The sequence below is a fragment of the Mesoplodon bidens genome (genome assembly GCF_964165515.1).
Source record: "Mesoplodon bidens genome assembly, chromosome: 4".
Classification (NCBI taxonomy): domain Eukaryota; kingdom Metazoa; phylum Chordata; class Mammalia; order Artiodactyla; family Ziphiidae; genus Mesoplodon; species Mesoplodon bidens.
This window is the reverse complement of record NC_138160.1, coordinates 112622733-112636857: the sequence shown is the minus strand read 5'-3', so window position 1 is coordinate 112636857 and position 14125 is coordinate 112622733. Positions and strand designations below refer to the sequence as shown.

Genomic DNA, 14125 nt, shown 5'->3' with positions numbered 1-14125 from the left:
TCTGAAGTGGGTCTCTTGTAGACAGCGTATATATGGGTCTTGTTGTTGTATCCATTCAGCCAGTCTGTGTCTTTTGGTTGGGGCATTTAATCCATTTACATTCAAGATTATTATTGATATGTATGTTCCTATTACCATTTTCTTAATTGTTTTGGGTTTGTTTTGTTGGTCTTTTTCTTCTCTTGTGTTTCCCACTTAGAGAATTGTTTTTAGCATTTGTTGTAAAGTTGGTTTGGTGGTGCTGAATTCTCTTAACTTTTGTTTGTCTGAAAAGCTTTTGACTTCTCCATCAAATCTGAATGAGATCCTTGCTGGGTAGAGTAATCTTGGTTGTAGGTTTTTCTCTTTCATCTCTTTAAGTATATCCTGCGACTCCCTTCTTGCCTGCAGAGTTTCTGCTGAAAAATCAGCTGATAACCTTATGGGGATTCCTTTTTATGTTATTTTTTGTTTTTCCCTCCCTACTTTTAATATTTTTTCTTTGAATTTAATTTTTATTAGTTTGATTAATATGTGTCTTGGTGTGTTTCTCCTAGGGTTTATCCTGTATGGGACTTTCTGTGCTTCCTCGACTTGGGTGACTATTTCCTTTCCCATGTTAGGGAAGTTTTCCACTATATAATCTCTTCAAATATTTTCTCAGACCGTTTCTTTTTCTCTTCTTCTTCTGGGACCCCTGTAATTCGAATGTTGGTGTGTTTAGTGTTGTCCCAGAGGTCTCTGAGATTGCCTTCAATTCTTTTCATTCTTTTTTCTTTATTCTGCTCCTTGGCAGTTATTTCCACCATCTTGTCTTCCACCTCACTTTTTTGTTCTTCTGCCTCTGTTATTCTGTTATTGATTCCTTCTAGTGAATTTTCATTTCAGTTATTGTGTTGTTCTTCTCTGTTTGTTTGGTCTTTAATTCTTCTACATCTTTGTTAAACATTTCTTGTATTTTCTCAGTCTGTGCCTCCATTCTATTTCTGAGATTCTGGATTATCTTTACTATCATTACTCTGAATTCTTTTTCAGGTAGATTGCCTGTTTCCTCTTCATTTATTTGGTCTTGTAGGTTTTTACCTTGCTCCTTCATCTGTGACATATTTTTTGCCATCTAATTTTTTTTTTTTTTAAGAGTGGGATTATGTTCCTGTTTTACAGGTTGTTTGGCCTGAGGCTTCCCAAACTGTAGTCTGTAAGGCTATTGGGTAGAGCTGGGTCTTGGTGCTGAGATGAGGAACTCTGTGAGACCTCACTCTGATGAATTACTCCCTGGGGTCTAAGGTTCTCTGTTAGTCCAGTGGTTTGGACTTGGAGCTCCCACTGCAGGAGCTTCCCCCTGACCCCAGGCTTGCAAATCAAGATCCTGAAAACCACGTGGGTGGCAAAAAAAATTTTTTTAAAGAGAAAAATAACAAAGTAAAAAATAAAATTAGACTAGGAAACTAAAAGATATGTTAGAAAGAATATAAAAATAAAAATATAGATGAACCAACAACCAGAAGGTAACTCAGTACCACAATAGTGAAAAAGGAGGAAGGAAAGAAAAAAAAGGGGGGGAGGGGGAAGGACTTGGCTGTGGAGAGTGGGGCCTATCAAGGGTGAGGCTTGGGTGGTGGGCAGGGCCAGTGCTCAGGACCTATGGGGCTGGAAAAGGCTCTGGGGGCTGTGTGGGGGTGGGGCTTAGGCTCAAGGAAAAGAAGGGGGCCAGGCGTGCCCCCCATCCTGGTCTTAGAGGGCAGGGGACCTCACCTGGGAGCCTAGCAGGCTTCCTGGGCTCGAGTCGGCGGGGCAAACACCCTCTGCTCCTCTCCTGCTTCTCAGTCTGGGTTCTGGGAGGGCCCCTCCCGCCTGCCTCTCCTGATCTCCCCAGCCTCCCTCCTATGCCACCATGACCCATGCAGCCTGGAGCGGGCTTTGGATTGGAGGGGACTGGCCTGGGCACTCAGCAGGCTCCCCATGCCCAAGTGGGCGGGGCAGTCGCGTTCTTTTTTGCTCCTCCTGGAGGGCGCCTCCCACTTGCCTCTCCTGATCTCCATGGCCTCAGGGGTGCTGATGCGGTCTGGCCTCCACTTCTCCCCCCACTTTGGTCCCTGTACGTCCTACCGGTTCACTTCGGGGTTCCTCCTGTCTCCTTGGGTGTCAGAGTCCTCCACCAGCGGCCAGCAGGTGCATTAGTTGTGGGGAGATGCTAACTCTGTGTCTTCCCACACTGCCATCTTGACTCCTCCCCCCTGTAGTTTACTTTTAAACAACTTTTATCAAGCTATTAATAATACCCAGTGAATTCACCCATTGTAATGGTGCAGTCGAATTGTACAGTTTAAGTATTAGTAAATACATACAGTTGTGAAACCATCAGTTTTATCACCCCCATAAGTTCTTTTATGTCCATTTGCAGTCCCACCCCCAGGCAACCATGGACCTGCTTTCTGTCTACAGTTTTGCCTTTCCTCAAAATTTCGTATAAATCAAATCAGACACTATTTTGTCTTTATCTGTTTGCTTTGACTTAGTGTAATATTTTTGAGGGCCATCCATGTTGTTGCATGTATCAGTAGTTCCTTTTTACTGTTGAGTTGTATTCCATGGTATGAATATACCACTTTTTATGATCTTTGATGGGAATTTGAATGATTGCAGTTTTTTGGCTATTAAGAATAATGCTGTTAGGAACATACTTTTCTTTAAAATATTTATTTATTTTTTGGCTCTGTCGGGTCTTAGTTGCAGCACACGGGCTCTTTGTGGTGCATGGGCTTCTAGTTGTGGCATGTGGGCTCCAGAGCGTGTGGGCTCCGTAGTTGTGGTGCGCAGGCTCTCTGATTGTGGCACATGGGCTCAGTAGTTGTGGTGCATTGGGCTTAGTTGCCCCACAGCATGAGGGATCTTAGTTCCCCGACCAGGGATCGAACCAGCATCCCCTGCATTGCAAGACCAATTCTTAACCACTGGACCACCAGGGAAGTCCCAGGAACATTCTTTTATAAGTCATTGTGCAGGTACGTTTTAAAGTTTCTCTTGGATAGATGCCTAGGAGTGAAATTGCTGGGTCTTATGGTTAATGTATGTTTATCTTTTGAAGAAACTGCAAAACCGTTTTCCACAGTGGTGATTGTACTACTTTTTTCCCAGCAGTATGGTATGAGAGTTCCAGTTTCTTCACATCTTCACCAACATTTAGACTCTAGTTCTTTTTAATTATAGCTATTCTAGAGGATCTGTAGTGGTATCTCATTGTTTTAACTTGTATTTCCCTAATAATTAACAACATTGAACATCTGTTTGTGTACTTATTGGACATTTGTATGTCTTCTTGGTAAAATATCTCTTAAAATATCTTACCCATTTTAAAAATTGGTTGCCTGTGTTCTTATTATTGAGTCATGCTCTTTATATATTCTGGATTCATATCTGTGATCAGATATGTGATTTGAAAATATTTTTCCCAGTCTGTGGCTTGTCTTTTCATTTTCTTAGTGGTGTTTTTTTGAAGGGAAAAGTTTTGTATTTTGATTCAGTTCAGCTATCAAGTTTTCTTTTATCACATGCTTTTGGTGACATAGCTCAGAAATTTTTTCCAAATCCAAGACCACAAAGATTTTCTCTTATGTTTTTATCTAGAAGTTGTAAACATTTTAGGTCTTACATTTAAGTCTCTGGTCCATTTTGAGTTAATTTTTATATATGGTGTGAGGTCAGGGTCTGAGTTTTTTTCTTTCTTTCTCCCCCCTGCCCCCTTTTTTTCCCTTGTTGCCTATGGATATCCAGTGGTTACAACACCATTTATTGAGAAGACTGTTCTTTCCCTATTGAATTAACTAGGTGCTTTTGTCAAAATTCAACTGACCACAAATGTGTGGGCTTATTTCTGGATTGTTTGTTTTATTCCATATTTGTTTGTTTGTTTATTTATTTATTTGGCTGTGCTGTGCTGCACATGGGATATTAGTTCCCTGGCCAGGGATCAAACCCGTGCCCCCTGCATTGGGAGCATGGAATCTTAACCACTGGACCACCAGGGAAGTCCCATAGAATTCTATAATATATAATGCAGTTTACTGTGCATTATTCAAATGTAGTTTAGCTGTAACTGGACTCTAAATAACAAGTACGTAATCCTTCTACCATTTAAAAAAGTTTTATTTAATTAATAAACTATTTTTAGCGCAATTTTATGTTCACAGTAAAATTGAGCAAAGTACAGAGAGTTCCCATAGATCCCTAGTCCCCAGAATGCACAACCTCCTCCACTGTCAACATCCTGCACCATAATGGTTACATTTGTTAAAATTGATCACCCTGTATTGACACATCATTATCATCCGGAGCCCATAGTTTACATTAGGGTTCACTCTAGGTTTTGTACATTCTGTGGGTTTGGACAAATATATAATGATATCTATCCACCATTGCAGTATCATACAAAATTGTTTCACTCTATATAGTGTGTTGCCTTTTCAGATTGATAACTTTCACTTAGTAACATGCACTTAGGTTTCCTCCATGCCTTTTCATGGTTTGTTAACTCATCTCTTTTTATCAGTGAATAATATTCCATTGTCCTTATGAACTGTTTATCTGTTAACCTGCCTACTGAAGGACATCTTGGTTGCTTCCAAGTTTTGGTAGTTATGAATAAAGCTGTTATAAATATCCACATGTAGGTTTTTTGGTGGACCTTCTGCCATTTTAAATATATAGTTTGGAAATGAGGAGACTGGGTAAAATCTCAGGTCATTTTTAGTTTTTAAAAACTAACATTTTAAGAGAAGTTCATATTGAACAAAATGATAGCATTAGATTTGTTAAGTTTGGCATTTAAAAACTAGAAATTTGGACTCTCATCTCTGAAAATAAATGAGATTCTTTAATTTTAGGGGATTCCTGGTCCTCCTTTTTCAGCTCTAATATTGTAAATTAGTAATCTTTTTATTTAAAATTTTTTTTAATTTAATTTTTATTTTATATTGGAGTATAGTTGATTTACAATGTCATGTTAGTTTCAGGTGTACAGCAAAGTGATTCAGTTATACATAGACATATATCCATTCTGTTTCAGATTCTTTTCCCATATAGATTATTACAGAATATTGTGTAGAGCTCCCTGTGCTATACAGTATGTCCTTGTTGATTATCTATTTTATATATATAGTATATGTATATGTTAATCCCAAACTCCTAATTTATCCCTCCTCACCATGTTTCCCCTTTGGTAACCATAAGTTTGTTTCTGAAGTCTGTGAGTCTGTTCCTATTTTGTAAATAAGTTCATTTGTATAATTTTTTTTTAGATTCCACATAGAAGTGATATCATATGATACTTGTCTTCCTCTGACTTCACTTAGTATGATAATCTCTAGGTCCATCTATGTTGCTGCAAATGGCATTGTTTCATTCTTTTTTTATGGCTGAGTAATATTCTATTGTATATATGTAACCCATCTTTTTTATCCATTCCTCTGTTGATGGACATTTAGATTGCTTCCATGTCTTGACTATTGTAAATAGTGTTGCAGTTAACATTGGGGTGCGTGTATCTTTTCAAATGATGGTTTTCTCTGGATATATGCCCAGGAATGGGATCACTGGATTGTATGGTAGTTCTATTTTTAGGTTTTTTTTTTTTTTTTTATGTGGACCCTTTTTAACGTCTTTATTGAATTTGTTACAATATTGCTTCTGTTTTATGTTTTGGTTTTTTGGCCACGAGGCATGTGGGATCCCAGCTCCCTGACCAGGGATTGAACCCGCACCCCCTGCATTGGAAGGTGAAGTCCTAGCCACTGGACTGCCAGGGAAGTTCCTATGTTTAGTTTTTTAAGGAATTTCCATACTGTTTTCCATAGTGCCCGTACCAGTTTACATTCCCACCAACAATGTAGGAGGGTTCCCTTTTCTGCATACCCTCTCCAGCATCTACTGTTTGTAGACTTCCTGATGATAGCCATTCTGACTGGTGTGGGGTGATACTTCATTGTAGTTTTGATATGCAATTCTCTAATAATTAGCAATATTGAGCACCTTTTCATGTACTTTTTGGCCATCTGTATGTCTTCTTTGGAGAACTGTCTATTTAGGTCTTCTGCCCATTTTTTGGTTGGGTTGTTTGTTTTTTTGATACAGAACTGCATGAGCTGTTTGTATATTTTGGAGAGTAATCCCTTGTTGGTCACTTCATTTGCAAATATTTTCTCCCATTCTGTAAGTTGTCTTTTTATTTTGTTTATGGTTTCCTTTGCTGTGCAAAAGTTTTTAAGTTTCATTAGGTCCCATTTGTTTATTTTTGTTTTTATTTTCATTGGGAGGTGGATCCAAAAAAATCTTGCTGCAATTTATGTCAGAGTGTTCTGCCTGTGTTTTCCTCTAAGAGTTTTATAGTACTCAGCTTTACATTTAGGTCTTTAATCCATTTTGAGTTTGTTTTTGTGTATGGTGTTGAAGAATGTTCTAATTTCATTCTTTTACATGTAGCTGTCCAGTTTTCCCAGCACCACTTTTTGAAGAGACTGTCTTTTCTCCATTGTATAGTCTTGCCTCCTTTGTCTTAGATTAATTGACCATAGGTGCATGGGTTTATCTCTGGCCTTTCTATCCTGTTCCATTGATCTGTTTTTCTGTTTCTGTGCCAGTACCATACTGTTTTGATGACTGTAGCTTTGCAGTATAGTCTGAAGTCAAGGAGCCTGATTCCTCCAGCTCGTTTATTTTTCTCAGGATTGCTCTGTCTGTTCGGGGTCTTTTGTGTTCCTATACAAATTAAAAAATATTTTGTTCTAGTTCTGTGAAAAATGCCATTGGTAATTTGATAGGGATTGCAATGAATCTGTAGATTGCTTTAGGTAGTATAGTCATTTTGACAATATTGATTCTTCCAATCCAAGAACATGGTATATCTCTCCATCTGTTTGTGTCATCTTTGATTTCTTTCATCAGTATCTATAGTTTTCTGAGTACAGGTCTGTTGGCTCCTTAGGTAGGTTTATTCCTAGGTATTTTATTCTTTTTGATGTGATGGTAAATGGGATTGTTTCCTTAATTTCTCTTTCTGATCTTTCATTGTTAGTGTATAGAAATGCAAGATTTCTGTGCATTAATTTTGTATACTGCTACTTTACCGAATTCATTGATGAGCTCTAGTAGTTTTCTGGTAGTATCTTTAGGATTTTGTATGGGTAGTATCATGTCATCTGCAAACAGTGACAGTTTTACTTCTTCTTTTCCAATTTGGATTCCTTTTATTTCTTTTTCTTCTCTGATTGCCATGGCTAAGACTTCCAAAACTATGTTGAAAAAAGTGGTCAGAGTGGACATCCTTGTCTTATTCCTGATTTTAGAGGAAATTCTTTTAGCTTTTCACTGTCAAGAATGATGTTAGCTGTGGGTTTGTTATACATGGCCTTTATTATGTTGAGGTAAGTTCTCTCTGTGCCGACTTCTGGAGAGTTTTTATCATAAATGGGTTTTGAATTTTGTCAAAAGCTTTCTCTGCATCTGTTGAGATGATCATGTGTTTTTTTTTAACTGATAAAATTTTTTATTTCACTTTTGAGGTTTTACACTTTTCCTGATTATTCCGTGTAAGGTGGAAACTAGAACTGTTTAAAAGACATACACAGATCGAGTACATCAATAACCAGGGTTTTTTCTTTTTTGCTATTACTATTTTCATAACCACAGGTGTGCTTGCTACGCAATATAACCATCACAGAAGCAAATGTGAGGCAGAATACTGGTGAGGAAAAAGCGAGAGAGAGCTACCAGATATACAGACAGGCTTGTTCTACATTCACTACTGTGTTTTCAAGTGCCAAGTATTAACTGCACATTTTTGTTCAGCTAGAAAGAAGAGGGATTTTTTTCTTTTTCTTTTTTTCCCTTTTGGTTTGTTTGAAATCAGTGCATGAATGTTTCTCATTTCAGCAGATGGACAAACAGATGGACACTACGGCTATGGGGAATGTTCAGGGGAGGGAGGGGGATATTGTGAGACTGCTAGGCCTGGCTATTCCCAACTCTCTCCATCACAGTGTTCATGCAGCTTCCCTGCATTTAGGGTCTTGTTGAAACGTGTTTGTGAACTTGATGGGATGGGTACACTTGGGAGAGCTGGTGACAGGTGCTAACAAGCATTATCAGGTCTGGCTGCAATATAAGGAGAAACCATGGATATTTAAAAATATAGTTTTGAGTCAGATCTTGGTGTGACTGAAGAGGAACCACCATTCTGAGAACTGGAAGAAGACAGAGCTGAGATGCAGGAAGCACTTTTCAACTCTCTATAGCAAGGCTGGCTCACCGAAGTGCTCACCAACATCCCTCACCCCCTCCAGGCCCCCTGTCCCTGCTCATCTAGTACTAAACCATGAACAAAAGGCAAAGAGAATGCACAAAGAAGAAAATGTAAGGAAGAAGAAGGACAAATTTAGAGAGAGAAGAGAAAATCAAAATCAATAGTCAAAAAGGACAGTGGGAAAGAATGTTTAGATTTCAAAATTTTAAAGCCCCGAGCTAGGAAGAACCCAAAGACTGAGTACTTACTCCTCAAGTGAAAAGCAATCTCTGCAGAACATTATTCTTAGAGGTGTTACCCAGGAAACAGATAAGGCCATTAGTAAGATACATGCCTTTTTTTTCCTTCTTGAGCTCGTGGTTACAGGGAAAACAGATTCCACTACGGAAGCGCAAGCTGCCAATCAGTAACATGCTGATGTAGGAAAGGGGTTGGAGTCACGTGTGGTCTATGAGCACTGGACCTTTGCATGGTGTCATAACCCAGTTATCTGCCACCAAGAATGTTAATTTCTGGCTTCGACTTTCCTCAGAGGAAGACACTGTGGCCATCCGTAGTCATGAACTTTTGAGTGGCAACAGCCCCAACAGGTCAAGTGTCTACAAGCCCTGAACAGAACAGGCAGAATTACTGTGAATTACCATGAAACTCGAGTGCCAAACTAGAGGTTTCTCACTCCAAGTCCCAGTGTCACAATATAATCTCTATAACTTTCTGTACTTTACAATGGAACTGTATTTCAGTGACTGTTTTGAATTAAACTTTCCGAAAAGTTACACATAATTCAGGTCTATTTTGTTTTCTACCAGTAAGAGTTCTGCTAAATTACAAAACCCCATAATCACAGTGTTGTTTTTTAAAAAAATTAAACACACAGTATTCCTGTCAATGTTAATCAAAATCAAAACTCCAGAATGCTGTGGCATTTATGTGACCAATCTGAGTTTTAGATACAAATACCAGCTGCTTATCCCATGGACCATTTTTGCTAGACTGAGGCTGTGAAAAACTGAAAGTTGACATACGATTCTTTTTTTTTTAATTCCACAAATGGATATACGTGGAGGGTACAGAGTGACACTTAAGAGATCCCAGGGCATGACAGACATTAGTTCTCTCCCTCCCCAGCATCTCCTTCATCTCCCTGGTTTTCCTACGTCCACAGAGTGAGATTGTCACTAAGCAACTGCATGATCAGGATGCTGTCTTTGTAAGACTCTTCATTCAGTGTGTCCAGTTCAGCAATCGCTTCATCAAATGCCATTTTTGCCAGGCTGCAAGCCTTTTCAGGAGAGTTTAGAATCTCATAGTAAATGATGGAGAAATTAAGTGCCAGGCCCAGTTGAACTGGGTGTGTAGGCTGCATTTCTTTCTTACTAATTTCAAATGCTTCCTGGTGAGCCTGCTGGGAGTTTGACACAGTGGTTTGTTTATTGTCTCTAGATGCCACCTCAGAAAGATATCTAAAATAATCGCCTTTCACTTTCAAGTAGAACACCTTACTTTCTGGTTGTGTAGCATTGGGAATAAGGTATTTGTCCAACAGCTCCAGAACATTGTTGCAGATGTCCTGCAGCTATGCCTTGATTTTCTCACGGTATTCTTTGCCCACCTGCTGCTTCTTTCCTCTCTGTTTTCTGTTTGATGCTGGAGATGACACACCAGGAAGAACGGCGGGCACCGACCATGTTCTTGTAGACAACAGACAGCAGTTTCATCTCTTCATTGGAGAGCTCGTGCCCCTGCTCCATGACTGCCTCATGGCCTCAACCATGTCATCGTAGCGCTCCGCCTGCTCGGCGAGTTTGCCTTTCTGTACCAGCTCACTTTTATCCATGGTCATTCCTGTGGGAGGACTGCAGGGGACAAAGACACTTACTAGCGGAGCTCCGGGCATGGTGACCGCTTCCTTCCCAAGCCCACTCCTCCAGCGTCGGCTGCAGTGGTGGCGGCAGTAGAATCTGCGGCTGCAGTGGCAACCTCAGCTCCGGAATCGGCAGCTGATCATATGGTTTTTATTCTTCAGTTTGTTAATGTGTGTATCACACTGATTGATTTGTGGATGTTGAAGAATACTTGCATCCCAGGGATAAATCCCACTTGATCGTGGTGTATGATCCTTTTAATGTATTGTTGGATTCAGTTTGCTAGTATTTTGTGGAGGATTTTTGCATCTACGTTCATCAGTGATATTGGCCTATTTTTTTTTTTTTGTGGTATCTTTGTTTGGTTTTGGTGTCAGGGTGATGGTGGCTTCATAGAATGAGTTTGGGAGTGCTCCTTCCTCTGCGATTTTTGGGAAGAGTTTCAGAAGGATAGATGTTAACTTTTCTCTAAATGTTTGGTAGAATTCACCTGTGAAGCCATCTGGTCCTGGACTTTTGTTTGTTGGCAGTTTTAAAATCAGCTTTGATTTCAGTACTTGTGATTGGTCTGTTCATATTTTCTGTTTCTTCCTGGTTCAGTCTTGGAAGGTTATATGTTTATCCATTTCTTCTAGATTGACCATTTATTGACATATAGTTGCTTATAGTAGTCTCTTAGGATGCTCTGTAATTCTGTGATGTCCGTTGTAACTTCTCTTTTTTCATTTCTAATTTTATTGATTTGAGCCCTCTCCCTTTTTTTCTTGTTGAGTCTGGCTACAGGTTTATCAATTTTGTTTATATTTTCAGAGGAACCAGCTTTTTTTTTTTTTTTTGCGGTACGCGGGCCTCTCACTGTTGTGGCCTCTCCCGTTGCGGAGCACTGGCTCCGGATGCACAGGCTCAGCAGCCATGGCTCACGGGCCCAGCTGCTCTGCGGCATGTGGGATCTTCCCGGACTGGAGCACGAACTCGTGTCCCCTGCATCGGCAGGCAGACTCTCAACCACTGCACCACCAGAGAAGCCCGGAACCAGCTTTTAGTTTGATTGAACTTTTCTATTGTTTTGTTCCTCTCTGTTTCATTTATTTCTGCTTTGATCTTTATGATTTTTTCCTTCTACTAACTTTGGGTTTTGTTTGTTCTTCTTTCTCTAGTTACTTAATATCCTTTTTAAATTAGTAATCTTCATATATTTAATGCATTCATAGAAATTGCATTAGGTATTAATTTTGAGCTCAAAATTTTTTTGGGTCATTACATACTGGTAAAAAACATGGGCTATGGAGCCAACTGGAGTGTGTTCAGATCTTGTTTCTACCACTTACTATGTCATTGAGCAAGTAACTCAACCTCTCTAAGCCTTTGTTCCCTCAACTAAACTGTGGGAATATAAACATTGCCTAGCTCTTAGGATTGGGGTGAAAATTAAATAGGAATGCATGTAAAGTACATGACATAGCACATAGCAAATGATCAGTAAACAGTAGCTGTGGTGTCTTTTCTAAAATGCAGTATATGAGTTCATGATATTTTCAGCTCCTTGGAATGCAGTAAGTTATATTCTTAATGCAAGAGTTTGAAATATTTAGTGAGTTAGAAAAAATTAAGACTTTTAAATTATTCCCATGTATAAAAATGGTTTCTGGGCTTCCCTGGTGGCGCAGTGGTTGAGAGTCCGCCTGCCGATGCAGGGGACACGGGTTCGTGCCCCGGTCCGGGAAGATCCCACATGCCGCGGAGCGGCTAGGCCCGTGAGCCATGGCCACTGAGCCTGCGCGTCCGGAGCCTGTGCTCCGCAACGGGAGAGGCCACAACAGTGAGAGGCCCGCGTACCGCAAAAAAAAAAAAAAAAAAGGATGGTTTCTGTTGTGATTAATTTATTTTCACAGAAAGTCCAAAAATGATGAAAAGTTGTTGTTAACTGAATAGAGTGGTGGTAGTTGAGAAACCTTTTTCATTTATGCTGTCACTTTCTAGGCTATCTTTTCATACTATACTGTCTCCTGAGGAAATCTCATCCACCTCCATGGCTTCAGTGGCAAATGAATCTCATCCATCCTCCTGCTTGCTTGACACATCCATGTGGGTGTATCGTAGACTTAAAGCTCAGTACCCCCAAACTAAATTCATGATCTTCCCTTTCAAACTGTTATTTCTTCTAGTGTTGTTCACCATCTCAGTACATGGCATAGCCATACATCCCTTTGGTCAAGCCAGAAATTGAAAGTCACTCTCAATTCTTCCTTTTCCCTGGTCCCCTTACGACTAGTTGTTTTCCAGGTCCTCTTGATTCTAACTGTTAAATATCTCTGACATCCTACTGTTAAATATCTCTGAAATCCTTCTACCTTTCTCATCCCCTTCTATTTATTGTCATCACCATCTGTCATCTGGCTAACTACTTCAGCCCTCTAACTTATTTCTTCACGTCTCCTCTTGCTTTCTTCCAATTCTTCGTATACAGTATAGCCAAAGTGACTATGATGTCACTCCTCTGATTGAAAAATCATTCAATGGCTTCACTTTGTTTTTAGCATAAGCTCTAAAAGCCTTAAGATGTTCTTCATTGTCCTGTGTGATTAGGCCCCTGTCAATTTCTTTAGCTGTATCTGCATCCACTGTCCTTTTCTTTTTTTTTTTTTTTTTTTTTTTTTTAAGTTTATTTATTTTTTTAATTAGTTTCTGCTTTATAACAAAGTGAATCAGTCATACATATACATCTGTTCCCACATCCCTTCCCTCATGCATCTCCCTCCCTCCCACCCTCCCCATCCCACCCCTCCAGGCGGTCACAAAGCACCGAGCTGATCTCCCTGTGCTCTGCGGCTGCTTCCCACTATCTATCTACCTTGCGTTTGGTAGTGTATACACGTCCATGCCTCTCTTTCGCCTTGTCACAGCCCACCCTTCCCCCTCCCCATATCCTCAAGTCCATTCTCAAGTAGGTCTGCGTCTTCATTCCCGTTTTGCCCCTAGGTTCTTCATGACATTTTTTTTTTAAATTCCGTATATATGTGTTAGCATACAGTATTTGTCTTTCTCTTTCTGACTAACTTCACTCTGTATGACAGACTCTAGGTCTATCCACCTCATTACAAATAGCTCAGTTTCGTTTCTTTTTATGGCTGAGTAATATTCCATTGTATATATGTGCCACATCTTCTTTATCCATTCATCCGATGATGGACACTTAGGTTGTTTCCAGCTCCGGGCTATTGTGAATAGAGCTGCAATGAACATTTTGGTACATGTCTCTTTTTGAATTATGGTTTTCTCAGGGTATATGCCCAGTAGTGGGATTGCTGGGTCATATGGTAGTTCTATTTGTAGTTTTTTAAGGAACCTCCATACCGTTCTCCATAGTGGCTGTACCAATTCACATTCCCACCAGCAGTGCAAGAGTGTTCCCTTTTCTCCACACCCTCTCCAGCATTTATTGTTTCTAGATTTCTTGATGATGGCCATTCTGACTGGTGTGAGATGATATCTCATTGTAGTTTTGATTTGCATTTCTCTAATGATTAATGATGTTGAGCATTCTTTCATGTGTTTGTTGGCAGTCTGTATATCTTCTTTGGAGAAATGCCTATTTAAGTCTTCTGCCCATTTTTGGATTGGGTTGTCTGTTTTTTTGCTATTGAGCTGCATGAGCTGTTTATAAATTTTGGAGATTAATCCTTTGTCAGTTGCTTCATTTGCAAATATTTTCTCCCATTCTGAGGGTTGTCTTTTGGTCTTCTTTATGGTTTCCTTTGCTGTGCAAAAGCTTTGAAGTTTCATTAGGTCCCATTTGTTTATCTTTGTTTTGATTTCCATTTCTCTAGGAGGTGGGTCCAAAAGGATCTTGCTGTGATTTATGTCATAGAGTGTTCTACCTATGTTTTCCTCTAAGAGTTTGATAGTTTCTGGCCTTACATTTAAGTCTTTAATCCATTTTGAGCTTATTTTTGTGTATGGTGCTAGGGAATGATCTAATCTCAAA

The 14125-nt window shown here is 39.6% G+C and overlaps 1 protein-coding gene and 1 pseudogene across 5 annotated transcripts in view; one reads left to right on the top strand and one right to left on the bottom strand.

The window, feature by feature from the left end:
* Positions 1 to 14125, top strand: part of KIF3A (kinesin family member 3A) — an 88050-nt gene that overhangs the window by 7976 nt on the left and 65949 nt on the right. The window lies entirely within an intron of this gene.
* LOC308616466 (14-3-3 protein beta/alpha-like) lies at positions 9116 to 10179 on the bottom strand (annotated as a pseudogene). The gene has a single exon. The product of its transcript is annotated as a 14-3-3 protein beta/alpha-like (transcript).